The following is a 17468-nucleotide window of genomic DNA, read 5'->3' as shown; positions in this document are numbered from 1 at the left end:
TAAGTCAGTTTTATTCCTCACCTGGGAAAACTGATATAACTTCCTCTATATCCACTCTTGTTATATGCAGTAGAATAAATAATAAGAAAGTGACTCTATTTGTAAAGGAGAATGGTTCAGAAAACCTTGAGTAGAAATTTCAAATAACATGGTAGTTACAAACTGAGTGACTTATTTGTCATGGAATCAATAAAGCTATATGTGAGAGGTGATGGCAGAAAACTAGACCAAAAAAAATGTATAATACAGCAATAAAAATATACCTGGAAATGTTATGAAACAAATTTGAAACCTATTTCATTGCTTGAATGGAGTCTGTGTTCAGAATGATAAGAGAAGGCATTCTGTATTTTCTATCTCGATGATCTTTTGTAATTTAAACAAGAATATCATGGGACACTGCCCAGCGGGGCTTATGCTGCGCACTCTGTGTATTCTGAAACAAGCCCTGGGCCTGGAATTAGTGAAGTAATTGATAAATGTAAAGCTTCAGCATGACACATAATTTAATTTCCAAATGTTGAAACAGAAACTCGGCATCTCAGAGGTGCACTGCTGTCTTAGCTGGCATTTCTTCTTGCATCACAGTGCAATTGAGATGTGATTCTTTTCTTTCAAATTAAATAACTTCCCAATGCTTTCTTCTGAAAGATGCTGTTTTCTGACAAAGTCACTTTGTACATGGCCACTCTAGAAATGAGTATTGTGGTGGGAACTCAGATCCTCTAGACAGTTGATTTACTTCCCAATTTATTTAGAGCAATTGTTTTGCTTTTAACCCCTGGGGTGAAATTTAGATTTCTACATGTGGAGAAGATTCAGCAAGTTTGTAATGAATAAAGGCATTTGAAAATTATAACAAGTCAAAGAGGGACAAAGGTTAGTACTTCATATTATAACTTTCCAAACTGACTCTTTAGTTTGTCAAATGTGAATAGGAAAACCTGTTTCTATATCTACATTGACTTTTTATGTTCTTTCAGAAATAAGAAATCTGACAGCATTGCCTACTCTCTATCAAGGAAGAAAATTAAAGGAAACTGCAAGCACTGTAATTACAATTGCCTAGTCTCAATATACATATGTGTGTACTCGCACACAATTCTCAAGCTACCCCGATCTTCAGAGTGAAATGATGTTTGAGAGTTGGGAAAACAGTTATAGCAGTCAAAATTAGTAGTTTGGAGAGAAAAAAAGAACAAACATAACATTAAAGGAGATTGTTTTATTCCTTCTGTAGCATATTAGAAATGTTTTGCTACTTCAGTATATAGTAGCATATCTGAGTGTGTGTGTGTGTATGTGTGTGTGTGTGTGTGTGTTGTTGTTGCTGTTTTCAGTGGCTAAGTCATGTCTGACTCTTTGCAACCCCATGGACTGTAGCATGCAAGGCTTCCCTGTCCTTCACCATCTCCCGGTGAAGTTTGCTCAAACTCATGTCCATTGGAGTCAGTGATGCCATTCAACTGTTTCATCCTCTGTCTCCCCCTTCTCCTCCCGCCTTCAATCTTTCCCATGATCAGGGTCTTTTCCAATGAGTTGGCTGTTTGTATCAGGTGATCAAAGTTTTGGAACTTCAGTATCAGTCCTTCCAATGAATATTCAGGGTGACTTCCTTTAGGATTGAGTGATTTGATCTCCTTGCTCTCCAAGGGACTCTCAAGAGTCTTCTCCAGCACCATATTTCAAAAGCATCAAATCTTTGGTGCTCAGTCTTCCTTATGGGCCAACTCACACATCCATACATGACTACTGGAAAAACCATAGCTTTTACTATTTGGACCTTTGTCAGCAAAGTAATGTTTCTGCTTTTTAATATGCTGTCTGGGATTGTCATAGTTCTTCTTCCAAGAGGCAAGCGTCTTTATATAGACATGCATATATAACAAACATATATATGATGTATGCATGTATCCTTGTAAATGTCTTCATTACATATTTGATTATTTTCAATATGGTAATGAAATGTGGTTTTATAAGTAATTTTTCCCTATGAAATTATTGACAATTTAGCAGGAAAATAAGTGTCTATACTATGAGAAGGGAATGTTACATTACAGGTATCACTGTTAAAGATGCTTAGCTTAAATGATGACTCTGTCAATGGATATGTGAAAAATTAAAATCAACCATGAGTGTGTGGGGTTATTCCAGTAATACTAAGTATAATTCAGTATTAGTACCTATAAGGCAGGTGCAGAGAAAAAGAGAATGAGCCTGGCAGTCAGGCAAAGAAAAGGAAATTTATTAAAGGGAAATGAAAGAGTTACTGGCCCTTGAGAAGAACCAGCAACCCACTGTTCTGGTAGATCCCTCTTATACTCCACTGATGGGAAACCGGGTCCCCTGAAGGCAGGTGGTTACCTTATCTTTAGCCTGCAACTGGAGTCTGGCAGTCATGTAGTCTTGAGAGAGCCCTCAAGGTGTCCCACGGTAGGGCGGTCCATAGTCTTGGAAAGGAAGTACTATCAGAGAAAACAGGATGTCCCTTGAGCAATGTAATCAGTCTCATGGGTCACCGTAACTTCATCTTTTGTTTGAGAGGTCAGCACAATGAGCCATTTTAACAATAAGCGCCCTTGCAGACTCTATCAGTACCTTTATTAATTCAGTTAATCACATCTCTAAGACAAAGATGAAAATTCATAACATTCCCTCCAAATTGGAAAGGGATTTGGTAAATATCAGTATCTTTTTTGGGGGATTTTTGTTTGATAAATAGAAATAGTAAAGACATTACTTTGACAAACCAATTGTTGGCTATTTTCCATATGGGATCTTCTTCTTCCCTATGTGCTATTAGTTGTACATCCTAGTGGTTTAGCTCCTGAAAACTTCTCAAATCTGCATACCCCTCCAGTTCCACTGCTAATGCTTAACTTTGCCTTGTGTTATATATGTCACTTAGATATTACAATCACCTTTAATTCTTCTTTCTGCTATTTTTCTCATTCCTTTTCCATGTTGCTGTCAGAGTGATCTTGCCAAAATGCAAATCATATTTTATTTCCCTATTAAAAAAGTTAAAGGTTGCTCAGCACCTGTTGAAGCAATTCCTAATTTCTGAACACAACATACTAGATGTGCCACGTTTGGGTATCTGGAAAAACCCGTATCTTTTGCCTTCTGTCTTTGTCACATTATAGTGGAAGTTTCAACTGTCCTGAACTAAATTTTGGGGGCATCAGCTCTCAGAACTTATGATGTTTTTCAGATATCACCATTGTGGCTTTGAATGCTTTTCATACTCTATTCATTATCAAAGAGACAAGATTTAATGCAAGCATCAACTTCTTTGGTGGCTCAGACAGTAAAGAATCCACCTACAATGTGGGAGACCTGGGTTTGATCCCTGGGTCGAGAAGATCCCCTGGAGAAGGAAATGGCAAGCCACTCCAGTATTCTTACCTGGAGAATTCCAAAGACAGAGAAACCTGGCGAGCTACCTTCCATAGGGTTGAAAAGAGTTGGACATGACTGAGACCAACACTTATGCTTTCAACTCCTTTTAGAAATCTGTTCAGACCCTCAGAAGTGAGAGAATTCTCTGTGATTTCACAGTATCCTCTTTTGGTCAGCAATACAACATTTTCATTATATGACGAGTGGTGATTTACATCTCCTTGAGAGAGAGATTCTATTTCATTCAGTTTTGTATTCTTATTACCAGCACTGTGTCTGGGAAAGAACAGACACTGCTAAGTATATGTAGAAAAAATTTACTAATATTTCTTCTAGAATCATGTTTATCATAAGGCTCCATGGAATGGGAACATAGTTAGGAATACAGAAATCGACCCTTGGTGTCTACAAGATCCTCACGTGGAACTGAGGACCAGCTGAAATTTACCAGTGTGTAAGGGACTTGAACATCCACAGACTTTGGTATCTGCATGAGTCCTAGGACCAGTCCCCCTTGGATAACAAGGGACAATTGTGCTGTTCAGAGTTTTATACTTCAGATAAGTCTTCATTCTTTTCTTTCCCTTCCTTTCTTTTTCTCTTCTTCAAAATAAATCGATTTGTTGCAATGAAACAACAGTAAAAACAGACCAGAAATGCTTCATCCATGCCTCCCACTCCCCGACACATGCTCACATCCTTTCCCTTTGAGACTCTGTCCCATGGGTGTGGTGCAGAGGAAACCCAGTGGGATGTTGCACCAATAGTGGGTTTATTTCACAGCTGAGGAGCAGCGACTTTATGCATCCCAAATCTTTTATAAGCAAGCAGAACTCTCAACTATTTACCCTGGTAAGAGACATCATATCTATCTTCCAAGAAAGTAGAAATGAAATCTTCTTGAAAGATAGTTTCAGACAAAACAAGTAAGTGTCTCTGAACTCAAAATATGCAAGAACACAAACCCATAAATAATCATCTCCCTATTCATAGATCACCCCTCCTATTTTCTATCCTTCATACATTATTAGCTGTGTAAACTGAAGTTACTTCTTTGTACCAGTTTTCTCATATGTCAATAATAAGAATGAGTACCTAAACCATAGTGTTATTGCAAAGAAGTTGCATTGAGTATTTATAATACATATGTGTATTATATTTGTATTTATAATACATATAAAGCTCCTGTAGTCAAACTTTTAAACAGTACTCTTTAAATAATTAGTATTATCATTAAGGTTATCCTTTTCATTGTCATTGGTTCTTAGCTTCTCCCCTTGGTCTATTATAGTATAACCTTACAATGATTCTGCTTTCAATCTTTCACCTTTCCTGTTTACTCTTTTTTTCTATTTCCAAAGCATATTTCCTCAGTTATATATCAGCATTATTCATTCCATTATTTTATAAACTTTTAGCTCCAGGCTATGTGCAGAATTTAAGTTTCATTATAGAATATGAGTCCTTTCTAATATGACTTGATGCTAACTCTAGACTTTTTTCTTCAATCTCTAGTATTGTTTTATTTTGGAAACTGGTTATGCATTTAGGCCTCCACACCTTTGATCCCATTGTTCACTCAGCTTGAAATTCTTTAACTTTTTCATTATCTGTGGAAATTCTTGTAATATTGCAAAGGTCCAAACCAGTCACTGCTGTCTGAAAACTCCCTTCCAGGCATACACTGAGGTTTATTCATTTTCAGTGTTCCTTTCATTGTAAAATCATTTCTAGCTACATAATCCTCGTACTCATAATCTATTCCCTTCTTTATAGTCCTCCACTTTCAATTTCTACTCATCTAGTTTGTCTCTACTTGCCAACATATTCCAATAATTCTCTTTAAGCATATGGATTGATATAGCAGGCTCACTTTCTCACAGCCTTTGAATCTAATTGGTAACTTTCTTTTGGACATTTGATTTGGACTCTTTCAGCAGGACAAAGGCTAACAGAGCTCTGCCAAGAGAACACACTGTTCATAGGAAACACCCTCTTCCAACAATACAAGAGATGACTCAACCCATGGACATCACAAGATAGTCAATACCCAAATCAGACTGATTATATTCTTTATAGCCAAAGATGGACAAGCTCTGTATAGTCAGCAAAAACAATACTGGGAGCTGACTGTGTCTCAGATCATAAACTCCTTATTGTCAAATTCAGACTTAAATTGAAGAAAGTAGAGAAAACCATTAGGGCATTCAGGTATGACCTAAATAAAATCCCTTACAGTTATACAGTGGAAGTGACAAATAGACTCTAGAACTTAGATCTGATAGACAGAGTGCCTGAAGAACTATGAACAGAGGCTTGTAACATTGTGCAGGAGGCAGTGATTAAGACCATCGCCAAGGAAAAGAAATGTGAAAAGGCAAAAAGGTGACCTGAGGAGGCCTTACAAATAGCTGAGAAAAGAAGAGAATTAAAAGGCAAAGTAGAAATGGAAAGATATACCCATCTGAAAAAGCTGGCTTAAAACTCTCCATTCAAAAAACTAAGATCATGGCATCTGCTCCCATTACTTCATGGAAAATAGATGGGGAAGCAATAGAAAGAGTGGCAGGCTTTCTTCCTTGGGTTCCAAAATCACTGCAGCTGGTGACTGCAGCCATGAAATTAAAAGACACTTGCTCCTTGAAAGAAAAGCTATGACAAACCTAGACAGCATATTAAAAAGCAGAGACATTACTTTGCCAACAAAGGTCCATATAGTCAAAGCTGTGATTTGTCTAGTAGTCATGTATGGATATGAGAATTGGACCATAAAGAAAGCTGAGGCAAAGAATTGATGCTTTTGAACTGTGGTGTTGGAGAAGATGCTTGAGAGTCCCTTGGACTGCAAGGTGATCAAAGCAGTCAATCCTAAAGGAAATCAATTCTGAATATTCATTAGAAGGACTGATGCTGAAGCTGAAACTTCAATGCTTCGGCCACATGATGCAAAGAACTAACTCCTTGGAAAGCACCCTGATGCTGGGAAAGATTGAAGGCAGGAGAAGGGAATGACAGAAGATGAGATGGTTGGATGGCATCACCGACCTGATGGACATGAGCTTGAGCAAACTCTGGGAGTTGGTAATGGACAAGGGAAACCTGGTGTGCTGCAGTTCATGGGGTCTCAAAGAGTCGGAAACAACTGACTGGCTGAACTGAACTGAATGGATACCCATCTGAATGAAGAGTTCTAAAGAAGAGCAAGGAAAGATAAGAAAACCTTCCTAAGTGATCAATGCAAAGAAATAGAAGAAAATGATAGAATGGGAAAGACTAGAGATCTCTTCAAGAAAATTAGAGATACCAAGGAAACATTTCAGGCAAAGATGGGTACAATAAATGACAGAAATGGTATTCACCTAACAGAAGCAGACTATTCTGTTAAGAAGAGGTGGCAAGAATACACAGAAAAACTACACAAAAAAGATCTTAATGACCCAGATAACCACGATGGTGTGATCACTTACCTATTGCCAGACATCCCAGAGTGTGACTCAAGTGGGCCTTAGGAAGCATCACTATGAACAAAGCTATGGAGATAACCAAATCCCAACTGAGTTGTTTCAAATCCTAAAAGGTGATGCTGTAAAAGTGTTGCACTCAATATGCCAGCAAATTTGGAAAACTCAGCAGTGGCCACAGGAGTAGAAAAGGTCAGTTTTCATTCTAATTCCAAAGAAAGGCAATGTCAAAGAATGTCCAAACAACTGCACAATTACACTCATCACACACACCAGCAAAGTAATGCTCAAAAACTTCCAAGATGGCTTCAACAGTACATAAACTGAGAACTTCCAGAGGTTCAAGCTATATTTAGAGAAGGAAGAGGAATCAGAGATCAAATTTGCCAACATCCATTTATTCATTGAAAAAGCAAGAGAATTCTAGAAAAACATTGAATTCTGCTTCATTGATTATGTTAAATCCTTTGACTGTGTGGATCACAACAAACTGTGGAAAATTCTTAAAGATGGGAATATCAAACCGTATCACCTGCCTCCTGAGAGACCTGTATGCAGGTCAAGAAGCAACAGTTAGAACCAGACATGAAACAATGGAATAGTTCCAAATCAGGAAATGAGTATGTAGAGGCTGTATATTGTCACCCTGCTTACTTAACTTCTATGCAGAGTACATCATGAGAAACGCTGTGCTGAATGAAGCACAAACTGGAATCATAATTGCTGGGAGAACTACCAATAACTTCATATATGCAGATGCCACCACCCTTATGGGAGAAAGCTAAGACGCACTAAAGAGCCTCTTGATGAAGGTGAAATAGAGTGAAAAAGTTGGTTTAAAGCTCAACATTCAAAAAACAAAGGACACGTGTACACCCATGGCAGATTCAAGTCAATGTATGGCAAAACCAATACAATATTGTAAAGTAAAATAAATAAATAAATAAATAAATAAAATAAAAAATAAAAAAAGAAATAAAGATGAGAAAGAAAAACAAAACAAACAAACAACAAAGATCATGGCATCTGGTCCCATGGCAAATAGATGGGGAAACAATGGAAACAATGACATATTTTATTTTCTTGTGCTCCAAAATCACTGCAGACCATAGCCATAAAAAATAAAAAGATGCTTGCTCCTTGGAAGAAAAGCTATGACAAACCTAGACAGTGTATTAAAAAACAGAGACTTTACTTTGCCTACAAAGATCTGTACAGTCAAAGCTACTTTTTTTCCCAGTAGTCATGTATGGACAGGTGAGTTGGACTATAAAGAAAGCTGAGCACCAGAGAATTGATGCTTGTGAGCTGTGGTGTTGGAGAAGACTCTTAAGAGTCCCTCGTATTGCAAGGAGATCAAACCAGTCCATCCTAAAGGGAAATAATCCTGAATACTCATTGGAAGGACTGATGCTGAAGCTGAAGCTCCAGTATTTGGCCACCAATGCAACAGCCAACTCATTAGAAAAGACCTTGATGCTGGGAAAGATTGAAGGCAGGAGGAGAAGGGGACAACAGAGGACGAGATGGTTGGATGGCATCACTGACTCAATGGACATGAGTTTGAGAAAGCTCCAGGAGATGGTGAAGGACAGGGAAGCCTGGAGTGCTGCAGTCCATGGGGTCGCAAAGAGTTGGATGTGACTGAGTGAATGAACAACATCAAAGCAACCAACTTTGCCTGCCTTCTTTCCCCTGAGCATTGCTGCTTCTTGCATCTAGGATTATGACCCTCCGAGTCTAGAAGGAAATCATCAATGCATCACAACCCTACCTTCCACTGTTTAAAATCTAACACACATTTTTGAATAAGTAATTTGTCATCCTGATGATCAGATGATAGGATAAGCATAAAAAAAATCACTTAGTCAAAGCTACAAATACTAAAACAATGCTTTCATGAGTATAACCTTCTTAATGTAGCTTGTGTCAATTAAGTATGTACAGGAGGAGATTTATTGCAATTAAATCATTTAATATACTATATTTAATTATACTTAATTAAGCAAAAATGTAATAGAATTCAGGAGAAAAAAACCAAAGGAAAACTCTGGGTAAAATTAAAAAAAAATGTATCCTATGTGCTGGACTGCACTTGTAATGGAAGTTAAATTACAGCTCTAGATTTATTTTATTTCTATTTTCAATCATAGAACCCTATGGTTTTTATGGGATGTGTTTAATCTCAGAGTACAAGATTTCTTGAAATCTAATATTTTATATTCCTTTCCAGCTCATAAAAATCAAACCTTATGGAATGCATTCAATGAATATCCTTTGCTAATTGAAACAAAATTTTTTTAAAAATTCAAAATCTGTCAACTTAAAAATGCTGCTGTTCATTGATACACAAATTAAATCCATAAAGGCAGTGATTGAAAGATTATCCTGTAAATTATCCTGTATATTAAAAAGCAGTCGAAGCAAAATTCATGTCAATCAACAAAATGAAAATAACATACATGGTAACTAACAGTAAGTTAGGGGTTATTAAAAATCAGAACTAAGATGCATAGGATCAAAGAGAAAATTTGCTCTAGAAAGAAAATAGGTAGAACATAAGGAGTAAATATAGTAAGCCTGTGAGAATATTGAGGGTCACAGAGTATCTTTCTAAAATTTGCCTTATACATATGTAGCAAAATGAAGAGAAAATGTAATACATGTCCTTTGAATACACCAGATGGCATACATACCTGTCCTGTCCTGGGCCTTTGTCACCAGAGCAGTTGCCCTAGTTTCTTCTTGGATGATGGAATTGGGCTTCCCCTGGCTACCCTGCCCTTGGATTAGCTATGTTATTTTACTTCTCATGAAGCATGAGATGTCAAACGAGCTTCTAATGGCACTAGAGGATCTCAGATTACCCTGCAGGTCAATAGCTTGTCTCAAATGCCAGTGAACTCAGGAAGGTTCATTCATTTGAATGAACCAATAGTTAATTATCCAGGGCCTTCTCCTTTTCTAACCTCCTCTCTCTCAGATCCCACCTATTATCCCCATCCTTCAGCACAGTTTTCCACAAATGATCAAATGGGCCCACCCAAAGGAGCTGCTTGGAATAACTGGGGTCACAGAGGAGATCTTCTGAGGACCTGGCTCCAATCTTCTCTTCAAGGCTGTATTCACTTTAACAGTCCACTCCTACTCCAGGCAAAGTTTGCTTTCTTTCCTCCCTAATGCCTTTCCTATAATAATTCATTTCTCTTAAAATCCAAATAGCAGGTGCTAGAGCTTTCTTAGCCCTGGGAAGCTCAGGCAGGAAATAGGCACATTTGTTCAAGAAAAGTGACATATTCAAATTTTGATGGGAAAGAAAACAGTGCTTCAACTTATAAACAAATTGTTAGACTTTTCCCCCCGAATATTATTGCTTTATTGATGTCTATTTGTAATAGCCTTATGTAAAATTTGCATAAAGATAAACACAAAGTAAGAAAATTTAATATTTCTACCTTATTGCCATTGGATAGAGATAATTGACAGTATTTCTAAATCAAAATAATCAGGTTTCAGAATAGCTGTGTAACTTAACCAGGAAATATTACTCATTTAATGCAGGTCTTTAATGAAAACCCATTTATTCCTTTATTTATTCTTACTTTTAGAACTTGATTATTGATATTTAATTGGGTATTTCTGATATTTTCCTGATATTTATGCATGCCTATGAGAAACTTTTCCTCTACTTAAGCTCTATTTACTCATTATATTATCTTTTAGAATCATTTTGTATCATCAAGTATGATTTGATTTTGAAAACTATCAGTTTACTCTGCTTGGAATATTCTGTTTCTATATGCTACATCAAAGTGCTGGTATGATTGAATTACTGTCCATGTAGTAACATATCTTTAATAAATTGATGAAAGAATTAAATAAAGTAAAATAAACTAATTTTAACTCTATTCATGAATCTTTACCCAAACCATTCTTTATATTCTTTAGAATGAAATTTAGGCAGATAACTCAATAACTCTGTAGACAGATAGATAGACAAATAGCCCTTCATGTATTGTTCCAGCATAAACTCTCCTATGCCACTAATTAAATGCTCAATTTAGAAACAAAATGTATAATGAAGAGGAAGCATCATTCTTGTCATTATGGAAGAAATTTTGACAATATTCTTTGTTTTCATTACTGAAGTTTGATTTAGCAGTTTGGTAAAAATATTGAATTCTTTAGAAAATATATCAATATTTCAGATTTCAATGTGCCATCATTTTATTGCTTATCTGGGTGGCTATGTGGTCTCCCCAAGAAAGAAGTCCTCTTTTTCTCAGTATGCTTTTCTTTGTTCAAAGCCTTGCTTTCAAATCATGGGTGGTGGTAAGGCAGAGTTCCTAAATGTTATAGCTAATGCAGAGTTTTTCTAAACACAAGGTTCTGAGAGATCAAACAAATAAACTTGAAAGTTCTCTTTGCCAGGGAATTATTTCAGACAACTTTTGCTAAGTGTCTACTATGTTAAGGGCTCCTTCGGAGAGAGAAGACATAGCCAATGATGGTATATTAAGCATGCCACATACGAGTTCTGTGCTTGACTCTAGGGTACAGAAAGAAGTAAACCAGACAATTTCTACAATCTCATGAAGCCCACAATGCAGAGGGTGAGACAAGTCTTAAAGAATTAAAGTGTTATTTACTGGCTATTGTGGTAAGCATGGCATACTGTGAGAAGGTAACATATGGACCCCACTCTAGCCTGCAGGTATTGAAGTCTTTACTGATGAGTGAACAATTAACCTGAGTTGGAAGTGAAGGAAGTAGAACTGACCAGGCAAGGCAGTGACCAAATTAAGCAGTGTTAAATTTAAAGTGATTTTTATAACATCAGTGTTGGTGGGAATGTAAATTGATATCGCCACTATGGAAGATGGTATGGAGATTCCTTAAAAAATTAGGAATAAAACCACCATTTGACCCAGCAGTCCCACTCCTTGGCATACACCCTGAGGAAACCAAAATCGAAAGAGACACATGTGTCCCATTGTTCATTGCAGCACTATGTACAATAGCTAGAACATGGATGCAACCTAGATGTCCATCAACAGATGAATGGATAAAGAAGTTGTGGTTTACATGTATATATATATATATATAGATAGATAGATAGATAGATAGATAGATAGATAGATAGATAGATAGATACACACACACACACAATGGAATATTACTCAGCCATAAACAGGAACACATTTGAGTCAGTTCTAATGAGGTGGATGAACCTAGAACCTATTATACAGAGTGAAGTGAATCAGGAAGCATAATATAGACTATGTGTATTTTTAAAGAAAGCTTTACAAATTAGTTACCCCTAATCATTTGAAAATGTAGAATGACATGACTACATATGAACAAAGACCAGACGGCAAATCAATCAAGTGATGAACACTAGAAAAATTGGGAAGGGAAGAACTTGAGCTAAAGGATCAGTAGTTTTGAAGTAGGTGAAAGAAGGGGAACAGTTTTCTCATTCCGCTTGCTCAATATCCCCCCAGTGTTTGTGTAGGACCTCATATGCTCCAGCAACTGTGTCGAATGCTAGGATACAAAATAGACTAAGAATCAATTCTCGGCCTTGAGGATCTCATAATAAAGGAAGGTAGACTGATATATTTCTAAACATGCCAATACAATATGAGTAGCCTTGGCAGAGATGGGGTCACTGCCCGGACAGGAGAGTAAATGACTGTGCAAAGAATTTGGAGAACAATTTACAGAGGAGATCATGATAATAGTAACTAATTATTACTCTAAGTGCTAACACAAAATTAACTCATTTCAACTTCTTGTCAACATTACTGGTAGATATTACTAGCAGACTCCATTAGCAAGTGAGAAAACTGAAGCATGCAGAAGTAAAGGAACTTTTTAAAGGTTGTATAGTGAGTAAATGGGGAAGACAGGATTCAATTATAGGAAGTCTGACTCCAAAGTCCACATTTTTAACCACTACTCCTGGATAGTTAAAATCATCATTTTTGCACTGGGAATGAAACAGGATACTCCCTCATGTATAAAAGCAGCTGACATCCACCACCCTCTAGTGGTGTGCTGTGAGCATCTTTGGGATAAACAGTTTCCAGGATCTGTTTCTCAGCTTTGTAGACTTGGGAATTCAAGATCACGTGTCCATACTAAGGTAATTTAACATAGGGGCTAACTAATGCTGATCAGTCACGCTAAAATAATTGGTCTGGAGCAGCTATTGAAGAACAGAGTTTGAAGACAGACACAACAGAACTTGCATCTTGACTCCACCTTATACTCACTGCTTGTTCTTGACCAAAATGTTTCAGGTCTCAAGATCACACTAACCTACTGGATTCTTGTGCTGTGTTTGTGTGTGTATCTGGTTGAAAACTAGTGCTACAGCACCTGGAGAAACCTGTAATCAGGATGGTAATGGTAGTGACGGCAGCTGATTGTAATTTATATACACCTGGCACAAGCACTCATCAGGATATATTTCTTCTGGATACTATAGATGGCACATTGTCACTGTTGTCCTCTGTTTTTCCAGTTTCTGTGGGGCAGATACTGTTGTTAAGTTCCATTTCCCAGATGGGAAAACTAAGGAATACAGAAGTGAAAACACTCAACAACTCTTTCTTGATCAGTGTCACTCCCTTCTGAGTGACTCACTATTTTTCAAAATATGTAAATACATATATCAGGTTACAGTCTGCCAGAATCAGGATCATTTAAGCAACTCTGCTTTGAGCCATCATAGGTTTGTTTGATAGTTCAGTGTTCATGGTTACTGACTACATATGGAGTGGAACAGAAAGAGAGGAATTGAGAATGTTACCAAGGTTTTTACTTTCTGGAAGGTGGTTCTATGGTGATACTGGTAAACTAGAAAACAGTGTGGTGAGTGATTTGGTAAGTTAAATTTTAGATACGCTGACTTCTTAATTATAGCTAACCTGATTGTTCCTAGCTTTAGGCATCTGAATATATAAAATACATAACTGTCTTTTGCAAATATAACTGCAAAAAACATCTTAAAAAGCAATGCAGTTCATAAGAAGACAAAATGAAATGTGTTCTACTTCTCTTTCTCTTTCTAAATATTAAACCTCTAATTCTGTTCCTTCAGTTCAGTTCAGTTCAGTCGCTCGGTCTTGTCCAACTCTTTGCAACCCCATGGACTGCAGCACGCCAGGCCTCCCTGTCCATCACCAACTCCCAGAGTTTACCCAAACTCATGTCCATTGAGTCGGTTATGCCATCCAATCATCTCATCCTCTGTCGTCCCCTTCTCCTCCCACCTTCAATCTTTCCCAGCATCAGGGTCTTTTCAAATGAGTCAGCTCTTTGCATCAGGTGGCCAAAATATTGGAGTTTCAGCTTCAGCATCAGTCCTTCTAATGAATATTCAGGACTGATCTCCTTTAGGATGGACTGGTGGATCTCCTTGCTGTTCAAGGGACTCTCAAGAGTCTTCTCCAACACCACAGTTCAAAAGCATCAATTCTTTGGTGCTTCACTTTCTTTATAGAACAACTTTTTTACCAGAATAATTTCTAATTGTAATACCTAACATCTCTGTAAAAATATCATTGTAGACACAAGTACTATTACATTAAGGTAGATTCTGTAGGTAAAAATCTGAGTTCAAATTATATGCAAATTTTAATCCTCTAATTATACTCCTATAAGAACATGCCTCATAAATTATTTAAAACTGATAGCAATATTAATAAAAATTATTAATTCATATCAAGCAGCAGAAAACTGAAAGTGAAAGTCATGTTGGCCTCTTTGTGACCCCATGGACTATACAGTTTGTGGAATTCTCCAGGTCAGAATACTGGAGTGGGTAGTCTTTTCCTTCTCCAGGGGATCTTCTCAAACCAGGGAATGAACCCAGGTTTCCCACATTTGCAGGCAGATTCTTTACCAACTGAGCCACAAGTGAAGCCCAAGAATACTTGTGTGGGTAACCTATCCCTTCTCCAGTGGATCTTCCTGACCCAGGAATCAAACCAGGGTCTCCTGCATTGCAGGCAATTTTTTTTTTTTTTTTTTTTTTTTTACCAACTAAGCTATCAGGGAAGCTCTCAAGCAGCAGAAGGTGGACTAAATAAGTTACTCTAGTTTTAATTTTATTTCCCTGGGTAACTCATGAGATGAAACATCTTTAGGGTGTTCACTGACCATTTTCACTGGGTTTGTTTTCTTTATCGCTATTGTTTTCTTTTAGATGAATTATCTTCTCACATCCTTTGCAATTGATTCTATTGGTTTCATGTTTGGTTTTATTTTTCATGGTGGTTTGTAGAAGGTTTTTGTATTAACATGAAATATATTCTTATATGTGAAAGTGAAAGTATTAGTCACTTAGTCGTGTCCTAATCTTTGCGGCCCCAAGGATTGTAGCCCACCAGGCTACTCTGTCCATTGAATTCTCTAGGCAGGAATACTGGAGTGGGTAGCCATACCCTTTTCTAGGGGATCTTCCCAAAGCAGGGATTGAATCCAGGTCTCCTGCATTGCAGGGAAATTCTTTACTGTCTGAGCCACCATATTTGTCAATTATATTTTAGCCTTGTCTATAGTATCTTCATAATCCAAATTCTGCATTTGCTTATGCACATTTTCCTTTATTCTTTTGAATTTTCTTCCTTTCTTCAAAAGACTTTTCCTACTCACATTTTAGTAAAAGTGTTTTGTTAATTTAACATGGCTTTGCTGACAATCCATATCTAATGTTTTTATATATGGTGGAGATAGAGATTAACTTTGCTTTTCCCTCTCAAATTGATATAGTTGATAAACATTATTTACAAATTATTTCATTACTTTCTCATTGACTTGAAATTTCATATTTATCCTAAGCTTGCTTGATAGCCTGCTCTGTCTTTCTGTATCTTCTCTCTCTTCTTCGTCTGACCCTCTATTTTGGATTGACTTTTATTGTCATTGCCATGTCAATCTCACCATGTCTAATTCTTAGTAAAGAATTATTGTATATTTTTAAAACTAGCATGGAACAGTCTATTCTTCTTTTTGAAAAAATTATGGCCATTCTATTTCTCTTCCAATATAAAACCTTGGATTAATATTGTTGTATTTTAAAAATTCAGTTAGACTTTGATGTGGTTTCTTTTAATTTATAGCTTAATTTGAGAAGGAATGGCATTGTCACTATATTGAGTATTTCAGTATATAAGCAAGAAGTAGTATTTTAGTTGCTGAAGATCTTAGGTTCTAGTGTTTTTTTAATGGTTGTTCAGCAATTTTGAATTTGGGGTTCATGAGAGTAGGTGAGCTCAAGTTCCTTCTACTCAGCTATGTTGGCCTTCCTCCCACAAATACAGAACATTTCTAAAATTGAAAACTAATAGTAATATAAGACTTTCCATGTTTAATACTGATCTTCAGCATTTCAAGTTTTTTTGTTATTTTTGCTAAGAACTTCCAATTCTTCTTTTGGATTGTAAGAGTTCATAATATCTGTATATTGGTCTTGAATTTGGTAATTTGCTAACTTCTCTTGTTTCCTCTAGGTTTTCAATGGACTCTTTCAATTTTATTCCTTCACACTTAAAATGTGTAGTTTTTCCTTTTCCTTTTGGAATGTTTAGAGTCTGTTAGGGATATTTAAAATTAATAATAATGATGCATACTCTTGTTTTCTTTCCCTTATGTTAATGGAAATATTCTGTTCCTCCATTAAGTTTGCTCAGTTTAAGGACTGAATTTCAGGTAGAAGAAGAAATTTTCTTGTATTTATACTTTGATAAGAGTTATGTTTCTTTTCTAAAAGATAAGGAATGATATGTTTTCTTTAAGGTGACTACAACAATGCAAGTGGTCCTATTAAATAGCACTTGTAAATACATATTTATCAGTCAGGTGTGCTGAGCAGCAGGCAAAACCACTAGTAAGCCTCATAAAATAAATCAATATTAAAGATGTGAAAGTGAATATAAGCCTGAAGATAAACTAGATATCATGAAGGAAACAGAAATTCATTCTTCTTTGTTTCCATGTCCATTGTGTGTACTACATTTATAGTACTCACACCTTTTTATTGTAATTGCTTTATAGTTAGGTTTTCATTTATACTCTGATACAGTTGGGATGATTCTTCACTCTATTTTTCCTTGGTATCTAGTACAGTAATGGATGGAGTAGCTATTTAATAAATGTTTTTTGAATGCATGGAAAGAGAAGAAATAGCCAAAGTTGTCCAGGATATTCAGGAGAAAATTCTGGCAGAATGGTGGTATTATACAGAATAGGCTGAAAATGAAAAATTGTCTCTTGGCTTTAAAAATCAAAATTTTCATGACTTCAGCAAGATCAATTTCAGTGAAGTGATAAGTATGGGAGCTAGAAGTGGTGAGATGAGAAATGAACAGGAAGTGATGAAGTTAGATAGAAGAGAGTACTATTTGGAAAAATTTGAGAGATAAGCAAGAAAGAAAATAAAAGGGTATTTAGCTTTTGAGAGAGGTTGTTTTAATGAAACTCATATCAAGAGTAAGAGTAGATTTGGGGTTATACAGAAAGACTCTTGAAGGAATTTAAACTTAATGACTTCTATCTTCCATTTGAAGTAAAGATAATTGAGTTTCACATAATGTA

Source organism: Muntiacus reevesi, chromosome 5 (assembly GCF_963930625.1).
Source record: "Muntiacus reevesi chromosome 5, mMunRee1.1, whole genome shotgun sequence".
Taxonomy (NCBI): Eukaryota; Metazoa; Chordata; class Mammalia; order Artiodactyla; family Cervidae; genus Muntiacus; species Muntiacus reevesi.
Note: the sequence above shows the minus strand (reverse complement) of the source record.